At 42.9% G+C, this 26,408-nt stretch overlaps 1 protein-coding gene across 3 annotated transcripts in view; it reads left to right on the top strand.

The window, feature by feature from the left end:
- The first annotated feature begins 8,558 nt into the window (after positions 1 to 8,558).
- The window catches only part of ZBTB43 (zinc finger and BTB domain containing 43), a 32,434-nt gene continuing 14,584 nt past the window's right edge, over positions 8,559 to 26,408 (top strand). Inside the window, exons 1-3 of one of the 3 annotated variants that reach the window (XM_025360498.1) lie at positions 8,559 to 8,608; positions 9,311 to 9,404; positions 13,267 to 13,389. The gene's annotated coding sequence lies outside the window, so the exon portion shown is untranslated. Of the gene's footprint in view, positions 8,609 to 9,310; positions 9,405 to 9,463; positions 9,606 to 13,266; positions 13,390 to 26,408 lie in introns of those variants that run through there. The other 2 variants (XM_025360496.1, XM_025360497.1) reach the window with 2 other exon arrangements.

Below are 26,408 nucleotides of genomic sequence, written 5' to 3'. Positions count from 1 at the left end.
GCAAGGGAGTTGTTGCAAAAGGAAGGATTTCCCAGAGGGTAGAACCAACAGCTGTAGAGAATTGACTGAGGAGCCACTCTCAAGGAGAAATCAAGGGCCTTAATCCTAGCATAGTGAGAAGTGGCAATATTTGTTCACAGGCATTTTGGAATTGCTGTTGACCAGTGACTGACTGCTATGTGCCTCCCATTCTTAACTATTTTCTTTCTTTTTTTTTTTTTTTTGAGACGGAGTCTTGCTCTGTGCCCCAGACTGGAGTGCAGTGGCGTGATCTCAGCTCATTGCAAGCTCCACCCACCGGGTTCACGCCATTCTCCTGCCTCAGCCTCCCGAGTAGCTGGGACTACAGGTGCCCGCCACCACGCCCAACTAATTTTCTTGTATTTTTAGTAGAGACGGGGTTTCACCGTGTTAGCCAGGATGGTCTCGATCTCCTGACCTCGTGATCCGCCCGCCTCGGCCTCCCAAAGTGCTGGGATTACAGGCTTGAGCCACCGCGCCCAGCCAACTATTTTCAAATGAGAGTGTTTATTGCAGTTATCTTACTCCTATTCTATCACTGTGTGTTGGGTGTGAGGATGAGAAGGCAGACAATTGTCTTTCTAGTTCATAGATGTTTTAGAACCCAGAGGAGCCACATCTGGATCCGATGTAGATCACACGACCCTAAACTTTGATCCTTATGAGGATTTTAAGTCTCGATAAGCTTTCGGAAGGTCTTGGGATTGAGGTGAATGTGCTTTTCATGCGGGAGGAATTTGAACATTTGTAAGATGGCGACTCTGGTCAATTGGTTTATTGTTGCCAATCCTTCACCCCTCCCTGTGCACATGTCTGTTTTCATATGACGTTTTAGTTTCTCCCTCTAGAGGTGAAGTGCACTTCCTGCCCTTGACTTTGGGCTATCATGTGACTTGCATTGGCCAATAGAATATTAGAAATAAGACATCCATGAAGGCTTAAAATGTGCTTGCAGGGTAGGGCTTTCGCTTTAGCCCCTTTGACATCATCATGAGACGAGCTTTTCCCGGGTAGCTGCTGTCCCTTTAGCCTGGACCTGCCTAAATGAATACACGTGGAGCAGACTTGGCCCCCAACCTGCAGACAGAAAAGCCAAGCTCCACCAGAGATGCAGTTTAAAGCTGAAGAAGGACAAATTATTATCCTTTTAATCCACTAAGTTTGCAGTTATTATTTAACAATAGCTAACTCTGCACTTGCCTCTTGCCTCTACAGTCTGCTCTCAAACTGATTGGTTTATCAGTTGAAAACATCTGTCTGCAAACAAAAGAAAATCCCCAAAACAGTGGCTTAAATAGGAGGTTTGTTTATTCTCTCTTCTCTAGGTAGATAATACATACAGAGAGATTTCCAGAGATATCTTTGAGAGATACTCTCTATGATCTATGATATATATATCTCAAAGATATCTCCATAAATCTTTCTCTATGTTATATATATCTTATCAGTCTTGCCTGAGATCAGTTTTATTAGTCAATTCAGAAACCTAACTTTGGGCTTTATTGGTCTTCCTTATTGTATCTCTCCATTCTTTTTTTTTTTTTTTTTGAGACGGAGTCTCGCTCTGTCGCCCAGGCTGGAGTGCAGTGGCCAGATCTCAGCTCACTGCAAACTCCACCTCCCGGGTTTACGCCATTCTCCTGCCTCAGCCTCCTGAGTAGCTGGGTATACAGGTGCCCGCCACCTCGCCCAGCTAGTTTTTTGTATATTTTAGTAGAGACGGGGTTTCACCGTGTTAGCCAGGATGGTCTCGATCTCCTGACCTCGTGATCCGCCCATCTGGGCCTCCCAAAGTGCTGGGATTACGGGCTTGAGCCACCCCGCCCGGCCTGTATCTCTGTTTTCTAATTAATATACAAACTTACCTTTTCATTTCCTATGTCTTTCCTTTCACTTTCCTTGAGTTTACTTTGCTTCCTTTTTCTAACCTTTTAAGTGATTAACTCATTAACTTAGACCTTTCTTCTTTTATCAAAATTGTTGGATATAAATTTCCCCCTTAAAACTTTTTTGCTGACAACACAGATTTGGAAGGTAGTGTTTTTATAATCGTTCAATTATAAATATTTTAAAATTTTCATTAAGATCTCTTTTTTAACCTGTTACTTATTTTTCTTTCTTTCTTTTTTTTCCCCCCTAGACAGAGTCTTGCTCTGTCGCTCAGGCTGGAGTGCCATGGCGTGATTTTGACTCACTGCAACCTCCGCCTCCTGGGTTCAAGTAATTCTCCTGCCTTAGTCTCCCGAGTAGCTGGAATTACAGGTGTGCACCACCATGCCCGGCTAATTTGTGTATTTTTATTAGAGACGGGGTTTCACCATACTGGCCAGGCTGGTCTCAAACCTGACCTGGTGATCCACCCACCTCGGCCTCCCAAAGTGCTGGGATTACAGGCATGAGCCACCGTGTCCAGCCACCTGTTACTTATTTCCTTCCTTGCTTGCTTGCTTTCTCTCTCTCTCTCTCTCTCTTTTTCTTTCTTTTTTAATTCTTTACCTGTTACTTATTTTCATGTGTGTTGTTAAGTGTCCAAATAGGGAATATTTTGTATTATTTTGTTGTCAATTCCTTACTGAATTCCACTGAGGTAAGAGACATAACCCAGGTGATTTTATTTCTTTGAAATTTTTGGGGGGTTGCTTTATGGCCTACCACACAATTTTTGTAACTGTTCTAAACAGGTCATATAATAAAATGATGTACATTATCCAGTTCTTCTGTGCAGAGTTCTACCTATATCCTCTCTCAATCTGTTTGTGCTGCTATAACAAAATACCTGAGACTGGGTAATTTATAAAATAGCATTCATTTATTGCTCACAGTTATGGAAGCTGGAAGGTCCATAACCATGAGCCAGTTATTGACCAAGGTGCCAACATATTTTGTGTCTGGTGAGGGCCCACCCTCGACTTCCAAGATGGCACCCTGAAAGCTGAGTCCTCCAGAGAGGAGGACAGTGGTGTCCTCACATGGTGGGAGGGATGGAAGGGGCAGAAAGGGCAAAACAGGGTGAACAGCTTCCATGCAGTTCTTTTATAAGGTCATTAATCCCATTCATAAGGGTGGGTCCCTCATGACAAATCACCTTCCCAAGGGCCCCACCTTCTAATATTATCACCTTGGAGATTAGGTTTCAACATGCAAATATTGGAGGGACACATACACTGAAACCATAGCAACTAATGAGTTGCATAATCTCCATATGAGAGTGAATTTGTCTATTTCTTCTTATAGTTGTATCAATATTTATATGATAGTTTGAAGCTATATATATTTTTTATATATATATATGAGACATAGTTTCACTCTTGTTGCCCAGGCTGGAGTGCAAAGGCACGATATCAGCTCACTGCAACCTCCATCTCCTAGGTTCGAGTGATTCTCCTACCTTAGCCTCCCAAGTAGCTGGGATTACAGGCGTGCACCACCATGCTTGGCTAATTTTTGTATTTTCAGTAGAGACGGAGTTTTGCCACGTTGACCAGGCTGATCTTAAACTCCTCACCTCATGTGATCCACCCACCTCGGCCTCCTAAAGTGCTGGGATTACAGGAGTGAGCCACTGCACCCAGCCTGAAGCTGTATTTTTATATGGATACGATTTAGAAGTATTATGTACTCCTGGTGAGCTTAACCTTTTCTCATTATAAATCACCTATTTGTATTACTCATCTTTTGCCAAGTTAGGCCATAGTAACAGCATGATAGCATGAATCATTCACTCGCTCTTAAAGTGCCCACCTGGAAATGATGCATGTTTTATAATACATTAGTGAGGCCGCGCACAGTGACTCATGCCTGTAATTCCAGCAGTTTGGGAGGCCGAGGCGGGCAGATCACCTGAGGTCAGGAGTTTGAGACCAGCCCGACCAACATGGAGAAACCCCATCTCTACTAAAAGTACAAAATTAGCTGGGCGTTGTGGCGCACGCCTGTAATTCCAGCTACTTGGGAGGCTGAGGCAGGAGAATCGCTTGAACCCAGAAGGCGGAGGTTGTGGTGAGCCAAGATTGCACCACTGCACTCCAGCCTGGCAACAAGAGCGAAACTCCATCTCAAAAAATAATAATAATACATTAGTGAAAGAAAGCTACCCGAACACATCTACCTTCAAAAATTTCTGCAGCTTACAAACGGTTAATTTCTCACTTACGTTATATGACTTTTGTATGTCATTTGTGGCACTATCCATTCTTTTTTTTTTTTTTTTTTTTTGAGTCGGAGTCTCGCTGGTCGCCCAGGCTGGAGTGCAGTGGCGCGATCTTGGCTCACTGCAAGCTCCACCTCCCAGGTTCAAGCCATTCTCCTGCCTCAGTCTCCCGAGCAGCTGGGACTACAGGCGCCCTCCACCGCACCCAGCTAATTTTTTTGTGTTTTTTTAGTAGAGACAGGGTTTCACCATGTTAGCCAGGATGGTCTCCATCTCCTGACCTCGTGATCCGCCCGTCTTGGCCTCCCAAAGTGCTGGGATTACAGGCATGAGCCACCGCACCCAGTCTCCATTCTTTATTCTATATTCTCTTCAACCGGGGACCCAGGCAGGAAGAATAATCAGTCCCACCCGGGACACGCTCTTCTTGTGGCAGAGGGAGAGAGCAATGGTTCTGAAAGCTGTGCTCCAGAGTGCACACATAACCTCCACTCACATTTCAGTGACCAAGCCTGACATCCATGGGATGGGAAGTAAAGCCTCTCACAGGAATGGCCACCAAATTATTGAAAACAACAATATAAGCTACCACATATTTCTAGAAATGCTTTTTGTTTTAGAGTCTATTTATCCAGTGTTTTTTGGTTTTTGAGACTGAATCTCGCTCTGTTGCCCAGGCTGGATGGAGTGCAGTGACGTGAACATAACTCACTGCAGCCTCAAACTCCTGGGCTCAAGCGATTCTCCTGCGTCAGCCTTCTGAGTACCTGGACTACAGGTGTCACCACACTGGCTTTTTTTTTTTTTTTTTTTTTTTTTTGAGATAGGGTCTTACTCTATTGCCCAAGCTGGAATGCAGTGGTGCAATCATGGCACCCTGTGGCCTTGATCTCCTGGGCTCAAGTAATCCTTCCACCTCAGTCTCTCAAGTAGCTGAGACCACAGATGTGTGCCACCACACTTGGCTAATATTTTCATTTCTTGAAGAGAGAGCATCTCATTATGTTGCTCAGGCTGAAATTTTTTAATTTTATAGAGACAGGGTCTCACTATATTGCCCAGGCTGGTTTCAAACTCCTGGCCTTAAGTGATCCTCTCAGCTAGGCCTTCCAAAGAGCTGGGATTAGGGGTATAAGCTGCCACAACCATCCTTATTTATCAGATGTTAATATAATTTAACCAGCACAGAATCTCTTTTGCCATTCCTTTACCCCAATTTTTCTTTTTTTCCTTTTCTTTCTTTTTTTCTATTTTTTTGAGATGGGTCTCACTCTGTTGCCGAGGCTCGAGTGCAGTGGCATGGTCATGGCCCACTGCAGCCTCAACCTCCTGGGCTCAGGTGATCCTTCCACCTCAGTCTCCCAAGTAGCTGGGATTACAGGTGCGTACAACCACACCATTTTTTGTAGAGATGGGGTTTCACCATGTTGCCTTGGCTAGTCTTAAACACCTGGGCTCAGGTGATCCACCTGCTTCCCAAAGTATCAGGCCTCTGAGCCCAAGCCAAGCCATTGCATCCCCTGTGACTTGCACATCCACATCCCCTGTGACTTGCACGTATATGCCCAGATGGCCTGAAGTAACTGAAGAATCACAAAAGAAGTGAAAATGCCCTGCCCTGCCTTCACTGATGACATTCCACCACAAAAGAAGTGAAAATGGCCAGTCCTTGTCTTAAGCAATGACATTACCTTGTGAAATTCCTTTTTCTGGCTCATCCTGGCTCAGAAAGCTCCCCCACTGAGCACCTTGTGACCCCCACTCCTGCCCGCCAGAGAACAAACCCCCTTTGACTGGAATTTTCTTTTACCTACCCAAATCCTATAAAACAGCCCCACCCTTACCTCCCTTCGCTGACTCTCTTTTCGGACTCAGCCCGCCTGCACCCAGGTGATTAAAAAGCTTTATTGCTCATACAAAGCCTGTTTGGTGGTCTCTTCACACAGATGCGCATGACACAAAGTACTAGGATTACAGGTGGGAGCCACCATGCCTGATCTCAAATTTTCTTTAGGTTTGTGTTTTAAGTAGTGTATAACTAGATTATTATTATTTTTTTTTAAATCTCATGTTTCCACTTCATCCTCCCAAGTTGCTGGGATTACAGTCGCCCACCACCACGCTTGGCTAATTTTTCTGTTTTTGTTTTGTTTTGTTTTCAGATGGAGTCTTGCTCTGTCGCCAGACTGGAGTTCAGTGGCACAATCTCAGCTTGCTGCAGCCTCTGCCCCCGCCCCAGGTTCCAGAGATTCTTCTACTTCAGCCTTCTGGGTAGCTGGGATTACAGGCATGCACCACTACACCCAGCTAATTTTTGTATTTTTAGTAGAGACAGGGTTTCATCATGTTGACCAGGCTGGTCTCGAACTCCTGACCTCAGGTGATCGGCCCACCTCAGCCTCCCAAAGTGCTGGGATTACAGGCACAAGCCACTGCACCCGGCCATTTTTTTTCTTTCTTTCTTTCTTTTTTTTTTTTGTATTTTCAGTAGAGATGGGGTTTCGCCATGTTGGCCAGGCTGGCCTTGAACTCCTGACCTCAGGTGATCTGCCCGCCTCAGCCTCCCAAAGTGCTGGGATTATAGGCATGAGCTGCCATGCCCAGCTGCCTGGCAATTTTTCAAGAGTTTCTTGATACTTGTGCTTTTAGCCCCTTTGTTTTTCTAAGCATGCTTGTTTTATATTGTGGTTCTAAAATATCAAATATCTAAAGCTGGTGTGGATCCACCTCTACTGCTTGTCTTCTCTGCTTATTTCCTCAGGGGGTTTGTGGTTTCCGGTTGTGAGTTCATATTTATTTAGAACCCTATCTGTGGGAATTCTTTGAAGCCTGGGTTGCCAGCAAGTTCTTTCAGAGATTTGTGTTTTGGCCAAATACTGTAGGCACCACCTACCCAGGTTCATTTCAAATTAAAATGTTCAGATTGTGGGCTTTTGAACTATGCAAATTGTGTGGCCATGTGATAGTCAGACTTTTTTAGCCATGAATCCTCCAGGGCAATGATTTCCCCTTCTGCGCAGAACCAAGGCACAGAGAGACATCTTTAACTGCTGCCTACCTCTGTATGGCAGATTTTTTCCCCTGTAGTTTATCCTTCACCTGAGGACATATTTCTTCTTGAGTCCCAACCTGATGTTGCAATTTGACTTTAATCCTGTCTGGACCCAGGTGAATGCTCCTATAGTTGGTAGCAGTATCAGTGTTTACCTATCTCCAGAGATAATTTTGAAAATATTTGTCAGTACAGGGCATGCACTAATGGATCAGAACAGATGCAGACTTTACCTCTGCGTAATTTCTGAACATCAATTGTTTGACTTCCCAGGCCTGTGTTCTTGTTTTCCTCCTAGCTTCAGATAATTTTCCTGACTTTTTTTTTTGCAAGTGTATCCATGCGTTTAAGAGGGTATTCTAAATATTTCTTCTAGCAATTTTATCTATTTTGTTGCAGTAATATTTGGAAATATATAGTCCTCAATATTGCCAGAAATAAAGTCCAAGTAAGAAGTTTATTTGTCTCATGCAACAAAACACTTAAGGGTGTCCAAAGCTGGCACTGTGGCCTAATGTCATATGGGACCTAGGTTCTCTCAATCTTCCTGCTTTGCCAGCCTTAGCATTTACTTACCACTTCATAGGCACATGATGGCAGTTGAACTTCCAAACTTCAGGTCTGCTTAGAGGCAGGAATAAAAGTGGCAAAACACTTAAAGAGTATACTCAACTAGGCTAGGCGCAGTTGCTCACGCCTGTAATCCCAGCACTTTGGGAGGCCAAGGTGGGTGGATCATGAGGTCAGGAGTTTGAGACCAGCTTGGCCAAGATGGTGAAACCCCGTCTCTACTAAAAATACAAAAATTAGCCGGGCGTGGTGGCGGGCACCTGTAGTCTCAGCTACTCGGGAGGCTGAGGCAGGAGAATTGTTTGAACCTGGGAGGCGGAGGTTGCAGTGAGCCGAGATTGCGCCACTGCACTCCAGCCTGGGCAACAGAGCAAGACTTTGTCTCAAAAACAAACAAACAAAAAAAGGCGGGGGGCTGGAGCATACATGTTTTAAGTAGAATCTTTGACAAGCTGTTCTGCATCCATTCCCATTTCTGTGCTTCCATATTTGTTTTCTTTCATTTCGCTTTCTAGAAATTTTTTCTTTTCTTTTCTTTTCTTTTTTTTTTTTTTTTTTTTTTTTTGGTAGAATTCTCTCTAGAAAAGCTACACTCCTGTGTCCTAGGGCCCAACAACAAGCAAGACAGGCATAATAGCTGGGAAACCAATCAGCTTGAACTAAGACAGACAATATCAAAAGGGCATGTCTAGCCCACGAGAATATCCACCCTAAATCCAGAAGGCATTATGACCACATCTCTTCAGCTGCCTGGATTTCAGGTATAAATTAGCTCTTCTACAAAGAGGGCACTTGGTCTGTAAACGGGTCCAAAGGTAAGAGTCCCACTGCTATAAGACCTATCTCTCTTCTACACTAACATGGTGGGGCAAGGGGGAAGAAAGGGGCGAGAAGGATGGAGGGTTTTGGGAAGGAGTGGGAGAACTGGAGGCTAGAGAGATCGTTTCTGTCCCACCATCTGTGTGACCCCAGTGCCCAGCACAACACAGCCCACGGAAAGGCACTGGTCCTTTCATTGAACGTTTATGAACATCTACTACATGCCAAAAAGCTGGATGGGTGCTGTGGAGGCAGAAATGGATTTGGAGATAATCTCCGCCAGGCAAACTGAGGTCAAGGTTTTCGTTTGTTTGTTTAGAGAAGAGACGGAGAAGGTCAAGGTGTTTTTGTTTTGTTGTTGTTGTTAAGAGTCTTGCTCTGTGCCCAGGCAGGAGTGCAGTGGCATGATCTCGCCTCACTGCAACCTCTGCCTCCCGGGTTCAGACAATTCTCCTGTCTCAGCTTCCCAAATAGCTGGGACTACAGGCGCCAGTAACCACACTCAGCAATTTTTGCATGTTTTGTAGAGACAGGATTTCACCATGTTGGCCGGGATGGTTTCGAACTCCAGCCTCAAGCGATCTTCCCGCCTCAGCCACCCAAAGTGCTGGGATTACAGGCGTGGGCTACCGCGCCTGGCCTGTGTCAAGGTTTCAAGAAGGTTTAGAACTCGGTATCTGCTCCCCTATTTTCAACAGCTTAGTCAGTCCCTAAAATTGATTGACCCGCTCCAGACTGTACTGCGCAGGCGCCCGCTACCTATGCGCTCTCTCCGGACGCCCAGCTCAGACAGTGAATCCCGCATGCGCACTCCTCTTTCTCTCTGACGCACCCCCCGGAAGCACTGTCAATTTCAGGGGGCGGGACCGGGAAGCGTTTCCGGGGGCTGAGGCACAGGCTGAATCTGTTGCGGCAGCGAAGGCTAGAACAGGCCTGCGCCGGCGGCGGAGAGGATCCTTTGGACGGGGGATGTGAGCGCTGAGCCCTTGGCAGGTACTGAGTGGCCAGGACCACGGGCGGCAAGGCTAAGGGAGGAGAAGTTGGTGGGGGAGTTAAGGGCTCCTCTGCAGGCCCCGACGCACGCGCCGCTTGCCCCGCCAGGCCCATTCCGTGGACCGGCATGCTAAAGCCCCGCGCGGAAGGTTGGGGTCCCGGCGCCCCAGCTCCGAATCCCGCAGTCTCCTGCCCACACGGCGCGCAGACCGCGATACCAAGGCCTTTGGGGCAGCTTCTCGCCCAAGGTCACCCTTGCGGCAGCGGAGCTCCGCCGGCCACAGCGCTTAGAGATCCTGCCCCCGTCCGTCCGCTGGCCTTTCGGGGCGTCGGGTGGGCGCGGCTTGACGGCCTCGGGTTCGAGCCACCAATGCGTGAAGCCTGAAGAGCCGAGCTGGCAGAAAGACTGCGCCTGGACTTCTCTGATCTTCTTTTCCCTTCTGTTTCACCCCGGTTGCTGTCTCTGTCACCTGTTGTAACCTGTCCTTTTTGTCTTTCAGCTAGGTCCCTGTCAACCTGATATTTCTCTCCACTTTGTCTTTCTCGGGGTATATGGATCCTGTTTCATATCTGTCTCCACCTTGCTTCTGTGTCTGTTCACCCTGTCTCTGCCACTCAGCCCTTACTCTAATTCAGGGCCTGTCAGTCTAGCTTTTTGGCCATCTGTCTGTTTTTCTCTCTTTCTTCCAACTTTTTTTTTCCTCTTGTTTCTGTTTCCTAGCTGAGTTTGTCTGGGTAGGGCAGGGCTGCCCAGACCTCTGAGCCATGGAAGGTGACTCATGACCCCGTGAAGCTCCCTGCACTGGTGACACTCTCAGTGACTCGACCGCAGTTTGGCCTCAGCTCTGACAGGTGCCGCCCAACATAAGTGTCAGAGTGCAGGAGAGTCTGTCAGGGAGACAGAAGGCCCATTTTAGGGCCAGAGCAGCTTGATGAGTCCTAGCCTTTTCTCGCCTGTGGTTTTTCAGGCCTGCACAGCTTCCCAAATCCCTTCACTCCATCCACTTAACCACGGGATGGTCTCCAGGGATCTCTGGAGCCTGCTCTTTGAGTTACAGCTGTTTAACAGGCCTGTCTACAGGCTAAAGAAGGATCAGACTGAGATCTTCGGGGCTACTGGAACAGTAGCAGAGTTTCTGGGAGAGCTGCATGCTTAGTTCAGAGACTGTGTCAGCATTTTCGGTTAAATTGTAAGAAACCTAATAATCGGGGATTTATTATTTGCTTTACAAAAGTACCACGGGAGAAATAAACCGTACACAAAAGGACAAATATTGTTTGAGAGCACTTAAATGAAGTACCTAGAATAAACCAATTAAGAGACGGAAAGTAGAATAGTTTACCAGGGGCTGGAGAGAGGAGTTAGTGCTTAATGGATACAGAACAGAGTTTTGGGGGATGATGAATAAAGTCTGAAAATGAGTTGTGATGATTGCACAATATTGTGAATGTACTTCACTGAATTGGACTCTTAAGAATGCTTAAAATTGTTAAGTCTTAAAGTTTTATGTGTATTTTATACAATACAAAAAAACAAAAACAGTATTCATTGGAGACTCCTGAAACCAATAAGCTCCTTTTACGTGTAATTTTTCAAAATTCATTCTGTAGTTGTTAGGAACATTTAGTTGAACCTGGGTTTATTGATTCCTACTCTCTTTACAGCAGTGGGTACAGCTGAGGTTCTTAGAAAAGTTTAGTTAAATGGATATGGTTAAAATCTTCCTCAAGCTTTCTACTTACTTTCTGCCCTGGCTCTCTTCCCTCCGCCTTTCTTGGAATCAGTGCAAGAATCTGCTCATAAGTAGGATACTTGATAATTATACTCTTCACAGGAAGAAAACTCATAAGGTTGAAAAATAGCCCTTTTATTATAATGCAAAATTATGTGTTATTTCTTGAGTTTTCGTATGGGGGATGCCTTTGTGGGTTTTTTGTTTTTTAAAATCTCTTATTTAAGCTCTTTGCCTTTAAGGTAGTTTATTAAACTTTCTAATAAGATATCGCAACTGAATTACTAGTTTATTTCATTGAATGCTAGATGCTGTTGATTATTTCATGTACCACTAAGGAAGAGAGAAACCCTGCTAATTAAACTATGGCTTAATGCGCTCTTATCGTTTAGACTTTTTATTATTGAAAACACTTTTAAACTTAGACACTAAAAAATGGTATCAATGCCTGTGCTAATGCATGTATATACAAAGGAAAAATAAGAATAAATTGGTTAAAGTATTCATTAAAGTTAACATTCCAGGTTCTACTCTTTATACTTTTCAGTTCAGAGTGTGTCCATATTTTTTCTAGCGTGTCATCCTTTGTGTCATCAAGAACATTGATGAGGACCTCAGCAGTTCTCTGTCATTGCCTCAGGCTGTGACAACTATTAAAACTGCCACCTGGTGATCACATGCTGATTTCAGGAATTTTAAAATGTGAAAAAATGCATGTCTGAAAATTAATTGAATAGTATCATTTTCGTGAACTTTTCCATTTCTTTTTTCTTTTTCTTTTTTTTTTTTGTGATGGAGTCTCGCCTTGTCGCCCAGGCTAGAGTGCAGTGGTGCAGTCTCTGCTCACTGCAACCTCCACCTCCCAGGTTCAAGCGGTTCTCCTGCCTCAGCCTCCCAAGTAGCTGGAATTACAGGCGCCTGCCACCATACACAGCTAATTTTTGTATTTTTAGTAGAGACAGGGTTTCACCATGTTGGCCAGGCTGGTCTCAAACTCCTGACTTCAAATGATCCACCTGCCTTGGCCTCCCAAAGTGTCGGGATTACAGGTGTAAGCCGCTGCGCTGGACCTGAACTTTTCCTTTTCACTCTGTTTATATTTGCAGTTAGAATAGGGGCTTTTGTCTTACTTGTAACATATTGAGGACATAAGATTTTTTAAAATTTGTCGATACGTTGTTAATTTTGTGAAATGAGTGGTTTCTGCCTTCTGCTTTCTTGATTTCAACTTCTTATCCTGAATTCTAATGCACATGAGGGCACAGTTAAAAACATTTCCTTGGCTTTATTGAAATTTGATGGAAGGATGACTGATGAATGGAGGGTTAGTTTCTAGAACATTACCTTCTCTTTTGAATCTCAGAGAATTTGCTATAATGGAATGTTTGTCCTGGAAATTTTTAAGTAAAACATTCAGCCGTGGCTTAAAATTGAAGGGAGTCATGAATCAAACTTCATAAAGCAGGTGGCTTGTTTTTTTAAAACACATCTTAAAATAGATTTTACTAAGTTATTTGGCCAAAGTGTTCTAATTAGGAAAAAAATAGAAGAATACTGATTGACAATGGTCAGGAGACCAATAGCGCTCTTCCAAAGGATATGTTAATTCTGCAAAATTACATAGTCATTGATCATGTTGGTTTTCTGGTTTTAACAAATATGCCACAGTAATGGATGAGAGGTATACGGGAATTATGCACTGTCTTTTCAATTGTTTTGAAAATTTAAAATTATTACAAAATAAGTTTATTTTTTTTAAAAAGTACAAAGGCAGGAGCTACAAAGTTGCAGAATGAATTTAATATAACCAAAAATGCCAGTCTTGATTACTTTTCTTTCTGCCACTAATGTACATCTCCAGTGTTTATTAGCAAATATACATGTACATAGCATCTCTTTTACATTTTCACTGTTACTCTTCCTTCCAGAAGTCAATGTGATTTTAATTTGAAGCAAAACTGAAATGGGTTCTTCTTCCTCATTCTATTCATATTGCTTTTTGATGGCCATGGCATAAGAAACTTTATCCCAGGAATACAGCTTTGCATTAGGTAAGCTATAAACTTGCTCATAATACCATTGTTAAAAATTACGTACTGTAATCATTTCTCTTTTAGCAACAATAATAATGTATTTTGTTAAGATATTTAATTCCTCTAGACCAGAAGATTCTTTCTTCTCTTCTGAAGAGATATTACGCATTCTAAGGCCCACCAATGACATACTTTGCACTGATAGAACATTTAATGTCAGATAAATTTTTCTGCCAAGTGATTTTTTTTTTTTAACTTAGAGAAATGTTAGATTTGGAGTTATGCTGCTGTTTGAATCCTGACATGCCATTTCTGAGGTGTGCAACCATGGGCAGGTCTTTTAATTTGAGCTTCGGTTTACTCATCTTTCAAAAGGATGCAATGATACGGGAGTGTTGCACAATGTAGGTTTACATAGTGCGCTCTGTGAACTCTAAAGCATTTCACTAATGTAAAGAGTAGGCATAGGGAATTGGTATTTTTGTACGTTTGTGCCAGGCTTTAAATTTACTAAAGCAACATTTACTATGTTTAAATGTGCTTTCTATAGTAAGCCTGCAAATTACCATATGCTCTGATTAAAGAAATCTCTGAAGGACTTCACAATAAGTAACTGGTGGGTCTGCTTCCCTATTATATTGCTGTCATCTGTGTTTTTAGGATGTTTAATTGGTGTTTAAATCACGTATAAAATTTGACTTAGAGTTCCTCAGCTGAATAATAAATAGTGGCTGCTATTAAACTCATCAAAGTTGGAGGGAATCTGAAGGTCATCTAGTTCAAGATTTCTTCAGTATGTTGCCCTTCATCTGCTTTTAAAAAGCCAAATAGCTTTTAAGAAGCAGAGTGGAACAGGCTGGGATTGATGTGTTTGTTTTAGAACTGTTGCTATTGGATTAAAAAAAATAAAATACATGTGCAAAGTGACATAAAACTGCTGGTATCTTTTTTTTTTTTTGAGATAGAGTCTGGCTCTGTCGCCCAGGCTGGAGTGCAGTGGCAGGATCTCAGCTCACTGCAACCTCCACCTCCCAGGTTTAAGCAGTACTCTGCCTCAGCCTCCAGAGTAGCTGGAATTACAGGCATCTGCCAGCATGCCTGGCTAATTTTGTATTTTTAGTAGAGACAGGGTTTCGCCTTGTTGGTCAGGCCGGTCTCAAAGTCCTGACCACAGGTGATCCACCACCTCATGCTCCCACAGTACTGGGATTACAGGCATGAGCCACTGTGCCCAGCCGTCTTTTTTTTCTTTTTTTGAGATGGAGTCTCGCTGTGTTGCCCAGGCTGGAGTGCGTGGTGCGATCTCGGCTCACTGCAACCTCTGCCTCCTGGGTTCAAGCGATTCTCCTGCCTCAGCCTCCCAAGTAGCTGGGACTACAGGCACTGGCCACCACGCCCAGCTAATTTCTTTGTATTTTTAGTAGAGACGGGGTTTCACTGTGTTGGACAGGATGGTCTCCATCTCTTGACCTGGTGATCCGCCTGCCTCAGCCTCCCAAAGTGCTGGGATTACAGGCGTGAGCCACCGTGCCTGGCCTGGGCCATCTTAAGTCTAAGGATGGTCAGTATGCTAAAGTTTATGAATGCATTGTATATAATAAGATTATTTAGATTATTTGTGAAAATGATATTCATGTTTACTTTCCATACTCTCAAACTATAGTGATATTCACAGCCAGGCACAGTGGTTCACACCTGTAATCCCAGCACTTTGGGAGGCTGAGGTGGGCGGATCACCTGAGGGTCAGGAGTTCGAGACCAGCCTGGCCAACATGGTGAAAACCCATCTCTACTGAAAGTACAAAAATTAGCGGGGCGTGGTGTCACACACCCGTGGTCCCAGCTACTCAGGAGGCTGAGGCAGGAGAATTGCTTGAATCTGGGAGGCGGAGGTTGCAGTGAGCCGAAGTGGAAGCCACTGCCCTTTAGCCTGGGTGACAGAGTGAGACTCCATCTCAAAAAAAAAAAAAAAGAAAAAATTATATTCACCTTTTCTTTCTACCTCTTAAACTATAGTGGGCCTGAACAAGTGCTTTGGATTTAAATCTCAACTTTACTCCTTACCAGTTACATGACCTTAAGTTGCTTAGCTTTTTTGTCTATCTCTAATTCTGTACAATGGAAGTAAAAAATACCTATTGAGTGGGTTGCTGTGAAGATTAAGTGAGACAGAACATCTAAAGTGCTTTGCATAGACTTTGTACAATGTCTGTATGAAGCAGTTTATTTGTATATGTGTATCATAAATAGTAGTTGCTGTTATTTCCTATTAATGATGACATTTTCCTAGTCACTCAGTCATGAAACTTCAAAGTCAGCATTGGTACATCAGTTTGCCTTGCATTACTCTTTATTTTATTTATTTATTTATTTATTTATTTGTTATTGAGACTGAGTCTCGCTCTGTCGCCAGGCTGGAGTGCAGTGGCACAATCTCGGCTCTCTGCAAGCTCCACCTCCCGGATTCATGCCATTCTCCTGCCTCAGCCTCCCGAGTAGCTGGGACTACAGGTGCCCACCACCACGCCCGGCTAAGTTTTTGTATTTTTAGTAGAGACGGGGTTTCACCGTGTTAGTCAGGATGATCTCGATCTCCTGACCTCGTGATCCACCCGCCTTGGCCTCCCAAAGTGCTGGGATAACAGGCGTGAGCCACCACGCCTGGCCTTATTTCTATTTTTTTGAGATGGAGTCTCATTCTGTCGCCCAGGCTGGAGTGCAGTGGGGCAATCTCGGCTCACTCCAGCCTCCACCTCCTGGGTTCAAGTGATTCTTCTGCCTCACCTCCCGAGTAGCTGGGACTACAGGTGCCCACCACCACGCCCGGCTAATTTTTGTGTTTTCAGTAGAGACGGTGTTTCACCATGTTGGTCAGGCTGGTCTCCAACTCCTGACCTTGTGATCCACCCGCCTCAGCCTCCCAAAGTGCTGGGATTACAGGCATGAGCCACTGCGCCTGGCCACATTACTCTTTTTTAAACAACGTTATAGAGACATAATTCATAAGCAATAAAGAGGGTTTTTTTTTTTTTAGTATTTTCACAGATTTGTATACCCATCACCACAATCTAATTTTAGAACTTTTATCTCCCCTCAAAGAAACCCAATTAGCAGTCGCTCCCCATTTCTTCTACCCCCAGCCACGAATCTACTTTCTGTCTCTATGGATTTGTCTGTTCTGGACATTTCATGTAAATGGAGTCATACACGATAGGACCTTTTGTGTCCGACCTCTTTCATTTAGCGTAACGTTTTCCTTTTTTTTTTTTTTTTTTGAGATGGAGTCTCACTGTGTCACCCAGGCTGGAGTGCAGTGGCGCGATCTCGGCTCACTGCAAGCTCCGCCTCCCAGGTTCACGCCATTCTCCTGCCTCAGCCTCCGAGTAGCTGGGACTACAGGCGCCCGCCACCACGCCCGGCTAGTTTTTTTTTGTATTTTTTTTAGTAGAGACGGGGTTTCACCATGTTAGCCAGAATGGTCTTGATCTCCTGACCTCGTGATCCACCCGCCTCAGCCTCCCAAAGTGCTGGGATTACAGGGTTGAGCCACCGCGCCCGGCCCATTTAGCGTAACGTTTTCAAGTGCCAGCCGTGTTGTCACATCTATAAGTATTTCATTCTTTTTTATTGCCAAATATTCTATTCTAAGGATATATCCCATTTATCCATTCATAAGTTGATGGAACTTATGATGGTTTTCACTTTTTGATTTTTAAGAGTAATGCAGTTATGAACATTCATGTACAAGTTTTTGTGTAGACATATGTTTTCATTTTTCTTGGGTATGTACCTAGGAGAACTGTTGGATTACGTGGTAACTATGTTTAACTTCCCGAGGTGCTGTCACACTGTTCCACAGTAGCTGTACCATTTTACACGCCCACCAGCAATGTATGGGGGTTCTAATCCCTACACATCCTCACCGACACTTGTTACTGTCTGTCTTACTTTTCACAGCCATCTTAGTGAGTGAGAAGGGGTGTTTTGTAGTTTTGATTTGCATTTTTCTAATTACTAATGATGTTGAGCAGTTTTCATATGCTTATTGGTTATTTGTATATCTTCTGTGGAGAAATGTCTCTTCAAATCCTTTATCTATTTTTCAGTTGGGTTATGTATCTTTTTATTATTGAGTCATAAGAGTTCTTTAGGTATTCTGGATGCAAGTCACTCATTAGTCACATGATCTGCAAATAGTTTCTCCCATTCTGTGGGTTGTCTGTTCACTTTCTTGATGGTATCATTTACACCTTGTGCTACTGCTGTATCTTCCTGTTGACCAGTTCTGTCAGTCTCATCAATGCCACCCCTTTTCCATACGCACTGTTACTTTTTTTTTTTTGAGACGTGGTTTCGCTCTTGTTGTCCAGGCTAGAGTGCAGTGGCATGATCTTGGCTCACTGCAACCTCCGCCTCCCAGGTTCAAGCAGTTCTGCCGTCTCAGCCTCCCGAGTAGCTGGGATTACAGGTGTGTGCCACCATGCCTGGCTAACTTTGTATTTTTAGTAGAGACAGGGTTTCAACATGTTGGCCAAGCTGATCTGGGACTCCTGAAATCTTGAGTGGTCTACCCGCCTCAGCCTCCCAAAGTGCTGGGATTACAGGCGTGAGCCACCATGCCCGGCCCCACTGTTACTTTTATTATTACCTGGACTATACTTGTTGAAATCTTATAATTAACTTCTGCTTCAGACTTTCTCCTGCTTTAGTCCTTGAGCAGATCAGCCTTCCTTAACCATGCCTCACAACATGTCACTTAGAAGTTTTCAATGCTGCCCCAATGCAGACGTCTCATTCGGCTTTTTCTGGATTTATCTCCCATCACTCATTGTCACTCTTAGAAGGAAGCACAGGTAATGATGTGTGTGTCACCAGAGTTAGTCTTGAGTGGAAGAGAGCCAAGGGAGAAATGAAATGCCTTTCTGATGGTAATTTCACCATAGTCTAGGATCTTGCCCTTACTGTGATGGGACCAATAACTCAGTTTCTTCAACATATCATACTTATGATGTACCAAACCCACAAGAGATTGAACTATACAAACCAGAATGCCATGTGATTTATAATTTTTCTTTCTATGCTAATAAATGAGATTGGCTTGTAGGGTTTTTTGTTGTTGGCTAGTTTTGATACCAGAGTTTTGTATAAAATTTATGAATTTTCTCCTACCCTATTCCCTGGTCCTCTTCTCCTCCTCTACTTTTAACATTCCTAGTTTTATCATATTATGTAATCCATTGTATAGTCACATGTAATCAAATGTGCCCTGTGCATTTCTGCTTTGGGGAATTTATTGATGTTCTCTGTAGCCACGTATATTATCATTTTTATAAACGTCCTGCAGACATTAGGAAAGAAGGAGTATTATTATTTGTAGAGTATATAGGTATTGCATTAAATTAGCTTTATTGATAGCTGTCTAAACCTATAGATTCTTATCCTTTGCCTACTTGATTTATTAAGAATTAAAGAGGGATACTTTTATTTCCTGCTACAATTACATTTCTGTTACCATTGCCTTATTTTCTAACATTGTACTCTGACACATAAATGTTCACAGAATAAACTTCATTGTGAATTATAGGATTCATCAGTTAACAATAAACTTTCATCCTATCTGATGATTTTTGCATTGAAATTTACTTTGATATTAGTATTGTGTTGCTTGACTTTTGTTTTCATGTGATCAGGTGACTTTTTTTTTTTTTTTTTTTACTTTTGACCTTTTTGGTGATAAGTTCTTTCAACTTTTCTATGTCTGAGAAAGTATTTTGGGCCGGGCGCAGTGCCTCACGCCTTTAATCCCAGCACTTTGCGATACTGAGGTGGGCGGATCACTAGGTCAGGAGATCGAGACCATCCTGGCTAACACGGTGAAACCCTGTCTCTGCTAAAAATACAAAAAATTAGCCAGGCGTGGTGGCGGTCGCCTGTAGTCCTAGCTACTTGGGAGGCTGAGGCAGGAGAATGGCATGAACCCGGGAGGCAGAGCTTGCAGTGAGCCGAGATCGCGCCACTGCACTCCAGCCTGGGCGGTACGGCGAGACTCTGTCTAAAAAAATAATAATAATAATAAAGAAAAAAATATATTTTGCCTTCATTTTGAAAGATATTTTCATGGGTGTAGAATTCTAAGTTGACAGGCCTTTCCACCCCTCCCCCACCTTAATTTCAGTACTTTAAAAATGCTGGTCTCCTGTCTCCTGGCTTACATTGCTTCTGAGGTTCTCTGTACTAAAGGGGTCTTTTTTTCTCTGGCTGCTTTTAGGATTTTCTCCACTGATTTTAAGTGATTTGGTTATGATGTGCCTTGCTGTAGTTTTTTTCATGTTTCTTGTGCTTGGAGTTTGTTGAGCTGTTTAGGTCTGTGCATTTGTAGTTTTCATCAAATTTGAAAAAGTTTTGGCTATTGTTTTCACATACGTATAAAATGTGTGTGTGTGTATTGTTTTTATATATATAGTTTTCAATATATAAAACAACATATACATATATATATATAGTTTTCATGTGTCTCATAGCTTATCACATAAAACTTTTTGCCTTCCCCACCACAACCATGTCTGCGTTAGGCATCTGGAAGTTGTCTCACAGCCCGCTGATGCTCTATTCCCTTTTTATTTGCCTTTTTCTCCCTCTGTGTTTTATTTTGGGTAGGTTTTTGTTGCCATGTTTTCAAGTTCACTAATGTTCTGCAGTGTTAATTCTGTTGTTATTCTCATCCCAATGTACGTTTGTGTGTTTTTTAAATCTCTAGATGTTTTATTTGGGTCTCTCTCTTATTTTGCAGTAGTTTCCCTGTCTCTGCCTAACATGCTTAATCTTTTCTCTACCTTCTTGAAAATATAGAATGTAGAATTGTCTACCAGTTGTATAAATCTCTTGTCATTTCTGGATCTGTTTCTGTTGATTGGTTCCCACCCCCACCTCAGTATCCTGGGTTATATTTTCCTAGTTCTTGGCATGCCTGGTGATTTTTAAATTTGATGTCAGATATGAGTTTTACCTTGTTCGGTGCTGGATATTTTTGTATTATGTAAATGTTCTCAAGTTTCATTCTGGAACATAATTAAGTTGGAAACAGTTTGATCCTTCTGAGGCTTGTTTTTAAGCTTTGTTTGGCAGGACCAGAACTGCATTTTGTCTGGAATTAATTTGTCCCCACTACTGAGATAAGGCTTTTCTGAATACTCAAGGTTTTCCACGCAGGGCAGTTTTCTTCAATTAAGTTTATTTTGTATTATTTCACATTCTCTGTTTGGTTCTTTCTCTCAAGGACATTAACGGGCTGTATATTGATCTATCTCCTCTGTTCTCCTGCTTTATCATCTTCTCTCTCGCTGTTTTCATTTTTTTATCTTTTTCCTGTATTTTAGTAGAAGGTCCCCAAAGTGCCTTCCACATTATCGATTCCGTTTTTTTACTGTTGTAATTCTGCTTCTTATCGCCTGTGTAAATTTCTGCTCTATATTAGTTTCATGACACCCTATCATTAATTCAGGCCACCCTTTTTTTCATATCGTTCTGCCATTTTGTCTCATCTTCCTTATACTTTATTCAGAGACTGTTTTCATGAAGTTTGTGAAACACATTTTAAAAATTGTTTAAAATGCACTCTTTGTCTATTTCTTGCCATTTTTTCCTTTTTGCTATTCTGGAATATATCCACAGACCCCGTATTGGTTTTATTTTGTTTAATTCTTGAGAGGGAAACCTGAATTTCTGTTCAGGTCTGAAATTTGCTTTTGGGTCCCTTGCTGTATACCTGAATATTGTTAGAATCAGCTCTTAGTTCTTAAGCTAGACGTAGGGCTGAACCACATTGACATCTGGGATTAGCTGAGTGGGGCTGAAGGGGTAGGCCTTAGGCCTTAGGCACTCTCAGGGGAGCTTGAGCTCTGTGTACTTTCTTTGCAGTTGGTGAAATTGGTATGCCAGGACCCTCTGTTGTCTTTGGCCTAGCTGGCAAATGATGGCTATGCCTTTATCTCTTTTCTTGGGGCTACTGAGCCCCACCCCCTTATGTTAATATTTTTTTCCTTCTGCCAAGGCAATGTGTGCAACCTTTGGTATTCTAATACCACCCACCTCTGAGTTTTGCCAATCTGCAGGACCTGTCTGTCCCTGGCTTTTAGCTCTGGGCCCCACGTGAAAGAGTGTTACTGATCCTGTCAGAATTGCCTGGAATAAGAAGTGGAGTTTCAGGCCAGAGTTTCCCTTCAACTTGGCCCCTTTTCCACTATATCTTTTTTTTTTTTTTGAGACAGAATCTTTCTCTGGAGTGCAGTGGTGGCAGTCACAGCTCACTGCAGCCTCGACCTCCCCTGCTCAAAAGATTTCCCCTCTTCAGCCTCCTGAGTAACTAGTGTGTCAGGTGCATGCCACCGTGCCTGGCTAATTTTTGTATATTTGTAGAGATGGGGTCTTGCTGTGTTGCCCAGGCTGGTCTTGAATTCCTGGACTCAGGTGATCTGCCCACCTCAGCCTCCCAAAGTGCTGGGATTACAGGCATGAGCCACCATGCCTGGCTGGGCTGTGACATTTCTTGATTGTCTTTGAAGTCCCCCATAGTACATTGAATATAATGTTCCATGAGGTTTTTTAGTGAGCTAATTACTTCTATGACATCATCTAAATAACTGAAACAACAGCTATACTCTCAGTATAGGTCACAATTGCGTATGAGTTTGTAATAGAAAAACCTGTAGAAGTTTAGCATGTTGCAGCTCAGAGAATATGGATAAATGCCATATTCACCCAAAGTTAAGGGCAAGGATTTTTGATAGGGCTTGTTTGAATCTGTGTATTGCTTTGGGTAGTATTGTTGTCTTAGCAATATTATGTCTTCCAATCCATAAACAACATGGGATGTCTGTTTATTTGTGTCTTTAATTTCTTTCAGCAGTGTTTTGTAGTTCTTTTTCTTTTCTTTTCTTTTTTTTTTTTCCTTTTTGGACAGAATCTCCCTCTGTCACCCAGGCTGGGCTACAGTGGTATGATCACAGCTCACTTTAGCCTAAAACTCTTGGGCTCAAATGATCCTCTTGCCTCAGTCTCCCAAATAGCTGGGACTACAGCTGTGCACAACTATGCCTGGCTAATTACAAAATACATATTTATTTATTTTTAGAAACAAGGTCTTGCTCTGTCGTCCAGTCTGGACTCAAACTTCTGACCTCAAGTGATCCTCCCAAGTAACTGGGATTACAGATGAGACCCACCACACGTGGCAGTTGTGTAGAGACAGGGTTTTAGCCTACTGCTCAGCCTGGTCTCAAACTCCTGAGCCCAAGCAATCCGCCAACCTCGGCCTCCCAAAGTGTTAGGGTTACAGGCATGAGCCACCATTCTCAGCTTCTTGAGTGTTTTTGCCACAAAAGGGTGCTGAATTTTGTCAGATGCTTTTTTGATATCAGTTAAGATGATATGGGTTTTACGTGGTTTTTTTTTTTCCTTTATTCTGTTAATTTGTGTTACATTGATTGATTTCGTATGTTGAACTATCCTTGCATTCCAAGAAGAAATCCCACTTGCTGGTAGTGTATAATTCTTTTAATATGCTGCTTAATTTGGTTTGGTAGTATTTTGTTGATATTTACTCCAGTGTTCATAGGGATATTGGTCTATAGTTTTTGTATAGTGTTTTTGTCTGGCTTTCATATCAGAGGGTACTCCTGACCTAATAGAATAAATTAGGAAGTGGTCCCTCCTCTTCAGTGTTTTAGGAAAGTTTGAGAAGGATTGGTGTCAGTTCTTCTTTAAATGTTGTTAGAATTTAACAGTGAAGCCATCAGGTTAGGATCTCTTTATTGAGAGAGTCAATGCCCTTAATAGTGATAGGTCTTTAAGGGTATTGTTTAATTTCCACATATTTATTAGTTTTTCAGTTTTCTCTCTTACTGATTGCTACTTTCATTTCATTGTGGTTAGAAAAATACTTTGTATTTTAAAAAAGACTCAGTCTTTTTAAGTGTATTGAGACTTGTTTTATGGTCCAACACATGATCTATCCTGGAGAATGTCCTGTGTGCACTTGGTGGTTGACATGTCATATACAGGCATACCTTGTTTTGTGCTTCGCAGATACTGCATTTTTTTTACAAATTGATAGTCTGTGGCAACCCTGCATTAAGGAAGTCTATCAGCATCATTTTTCCTGTTGCACATGTTTACTTCGTGTTTTTGTGTCATATTTTGGCAGTTCTTGCAATATTTCAAACCTTTTCATTATTATTTTATCTGTTACGGTAATCTTTGATCAGTGATTTTTTGATGTTACTATTGTAATTGCTTTGAGGCACCGTGAACTACACCCATAAGGGACAACAAACTTAGACAATAAATATGTGCTGTGACTACTCCACTGAGCCACCATTCCCCCATCTTTCCCCTTCTCTTCAGGCCTCCCTGTTACCTGAGACACAACCATCTTAAACATAGACACAACCATCTTGAAATTAGGCCAATTAATAAACCTAAAATGACCTGGTGTTTAAGTGAAAGGAAGAGTCATATGCTTCTTACTTGAAATCAAAAGCTAGAAATGACTAAGCTTAGTGAGGAAGGCATGTCAAAAGCAAACAGAGGCCAAAAGTTAGACTTCTTGTTCTAAATAGCCAAACTGTGAATGCAAAGGAAAAGTTCTTGAAGGAAATTGAAAATGCTACTCTAATGAACTCGTGAATGATAAGAAAGCGGCAGCCTTAATGCTGATATGGAGAAAGTTTTAGTGGTCTGGATGGAAGATCATGCCAACCACAGCATTCCTTTAAGCCACAGCCTTCAGAACAAGACCCTAATTCTCTTCATTTCTCTGAAGGCTGTGAGAGAGGTGAGGAAACTGCAGAAGAAAAGTTTGAAGCTAGCAGAGGTTGGTTTATGAGATTTAAGGAAAGAAGTGTCTCCATAAAGTAAAAGTGCAAGGTGAAGCAGCAAGTGCTGATGTAGAAACTATAGCAAGCTATCTAGAAAATCTAGCTAAGATAATTGGCACTAAGCAACAGATTTTTCAATGTAGATGAAAAAGCCTTCTATTGGAAGGAGATGCCATCTATAACTTCCAGAGCTAGAGAGGAGAAGACAATACCTGGCTTCAAAAGACAGGCTATAATTCTCTTGTTAGGGGTTAATGCAGCTGGTAACTTTAAGTTGAGGCCACTGCTCAGGTACCATTCCCAAAGTCCTAGGGCCCTTAAGAATTATGCTAAGTTGGCCGGGCGCGGTGGCTCAAGCCTGTAATCCCAGCACTTTGGGAGGCCGAGACGGGCGGATCACGAGGTCAGGAGATCGAGACCATCCTGGCTAACACGGTGAAACCCCGTCTCTACTAAAAAATACAAAAAACTAGCCGGGCGAGGTGGCGGGCGCCTGTAGTCCCAGTTACTTGGGAGGCTGAGGCAGGAGAATGGCGTAAACCCGGGAGGCGGAGCTTGCAGTGAGCTGAGATCCGGCCACTGCACTTCAGCCCAGGCGACAGAGCGAGACTCCGTCTCAAAAAAAAAAAAAAAAAAAAAGAATTATGCTAAGTATACTCTCCTTGTGCTCTCTAAATGGCACAGTGAAAGCTTGGAGACAGCCTGTTTACAGAATGCTTTACTGAATATTTTAAGCCCACTGTTGAGACCTACTGCTCAGAAAAATATTCTTTGTAAAACATTACTGCTCATTGAGAAGCGCTTGGTCACCCAAGAGCTCTGATGAAGATGTACAAGGACATTAGTATTGTTTTCATGCCTGCTAATACAACATCCATTCTGTAGCCCCTGGACCAAGGAGTAATTTCAATTTTCAAATCTTATTATTTAAGAAATACATTTTGAGCCAGGTGCAGCAGCCTACACCTGTAATCCTAGCACTTTGGGAGGCCAAGGCAGGCAGATTGCTTAAGCCTCGGGGTCCAAGACCAACCTGAGCAGCATGCAAAACCGTATCAATACAGAAAATGCAAAAAATTAGCAAAGCGTGGTGTCATGCACTTGTATTCCCACCTACCCAGGAGGCAGAGGTGGGAGGATCACCTGAACCAGAGAGTCAAGGCTGCAGTGAGCCACAGTCACACCATAGTGATTCCTCTGACGCTCTGATGGATCTCTGGGCAAAGTAAATTGAAAATGTTTTGGAGGCAGCGCGGTAGCTCACACCTGTGACTCCCAGCACTTTGGGAGGCCAAGGCGGGTGAATCACTTGAGGTCAGGAATTTGAGACCAGCGTAGCCAACATGGTGAAACCCTGTCTCTACTAAAAAAATACAAAAATTAGTGTAATGGCATGGTGTCACATGCCTGTAATCCCAGCTACTCAGGAGACTGAGGCAGGAGAATCGCTTGAAGGCAGGAGGCAGAGGTTGCAGTGAGCTGGGATTGCGCCACTGCACTCCAGCCTGGGCGACAGAGCAAGACTCTGTTGAAAGAAAGAGAAAGAGAGAAAGAAAGAGAAACAAACAAAAAAAAAAGAAAATGTTTTAGAAAGGAGTCACTCTTCTAGATGCCATTAAGAACATTCGTGATTGGTGGGAGGAAATCAAAATATCAACATTAACAGAAGTTGATTCCAGCCCTTGTGGATGACTTTGAGGGGCTCAAGACTTGAGTGGAGGAATTAATTGGAGGTGTAGTAGAAATAGCAAGAGAAATAGAATTAAAAGTGGAGCCTGAAGATGGGACTGAATTATTGCAAAGGCATGATAAAACTTGAGTGGATGAGAAGTTGCTCCTTAGGGATGAGCAAAGAAAGTGATTTATTGAAATACACTCTACTCCTGGTGAAGATGGTGTGAACATGATTGACAACAAAGGATTTAGAGTAAGCTTTTCCAACCTGTGGCCCAGGACGGCTTTGAATGTGACCCAACGCAAATTCGTAACCTTTCCTAAAACATGAGGTTTTTTGTTTTTGTTTTTGTTTTTGTTTTTTTTTTGAGACGGAGTTTCTCTCTTGTCGCCCAGGCTGGAGTGCAATGGCACGATCTTGGCTCACTGCAACCTCCGTCTCCCGGGTTCAAGCAATTCTCCTATCTCAGCCTCCCAAGCGATTACAAT

Source organism: Theropithecus gelada, chromosome 15, assembly GCF_003255815.1.
Source record: "Theropithecus gelada isolate Dixy chromosome 15, Tgel_1.0, whole genome shotgun sequence".
Lineage (NCBI taxonomy): Eukaryota > Metazoa > Chordata > Mammalia > Primates > Cercopithecidae > Theropithecus > Theropithecus gelada.
This window is presented reverse-complemented; position numbering and strand designations above follow the sequence as displayed.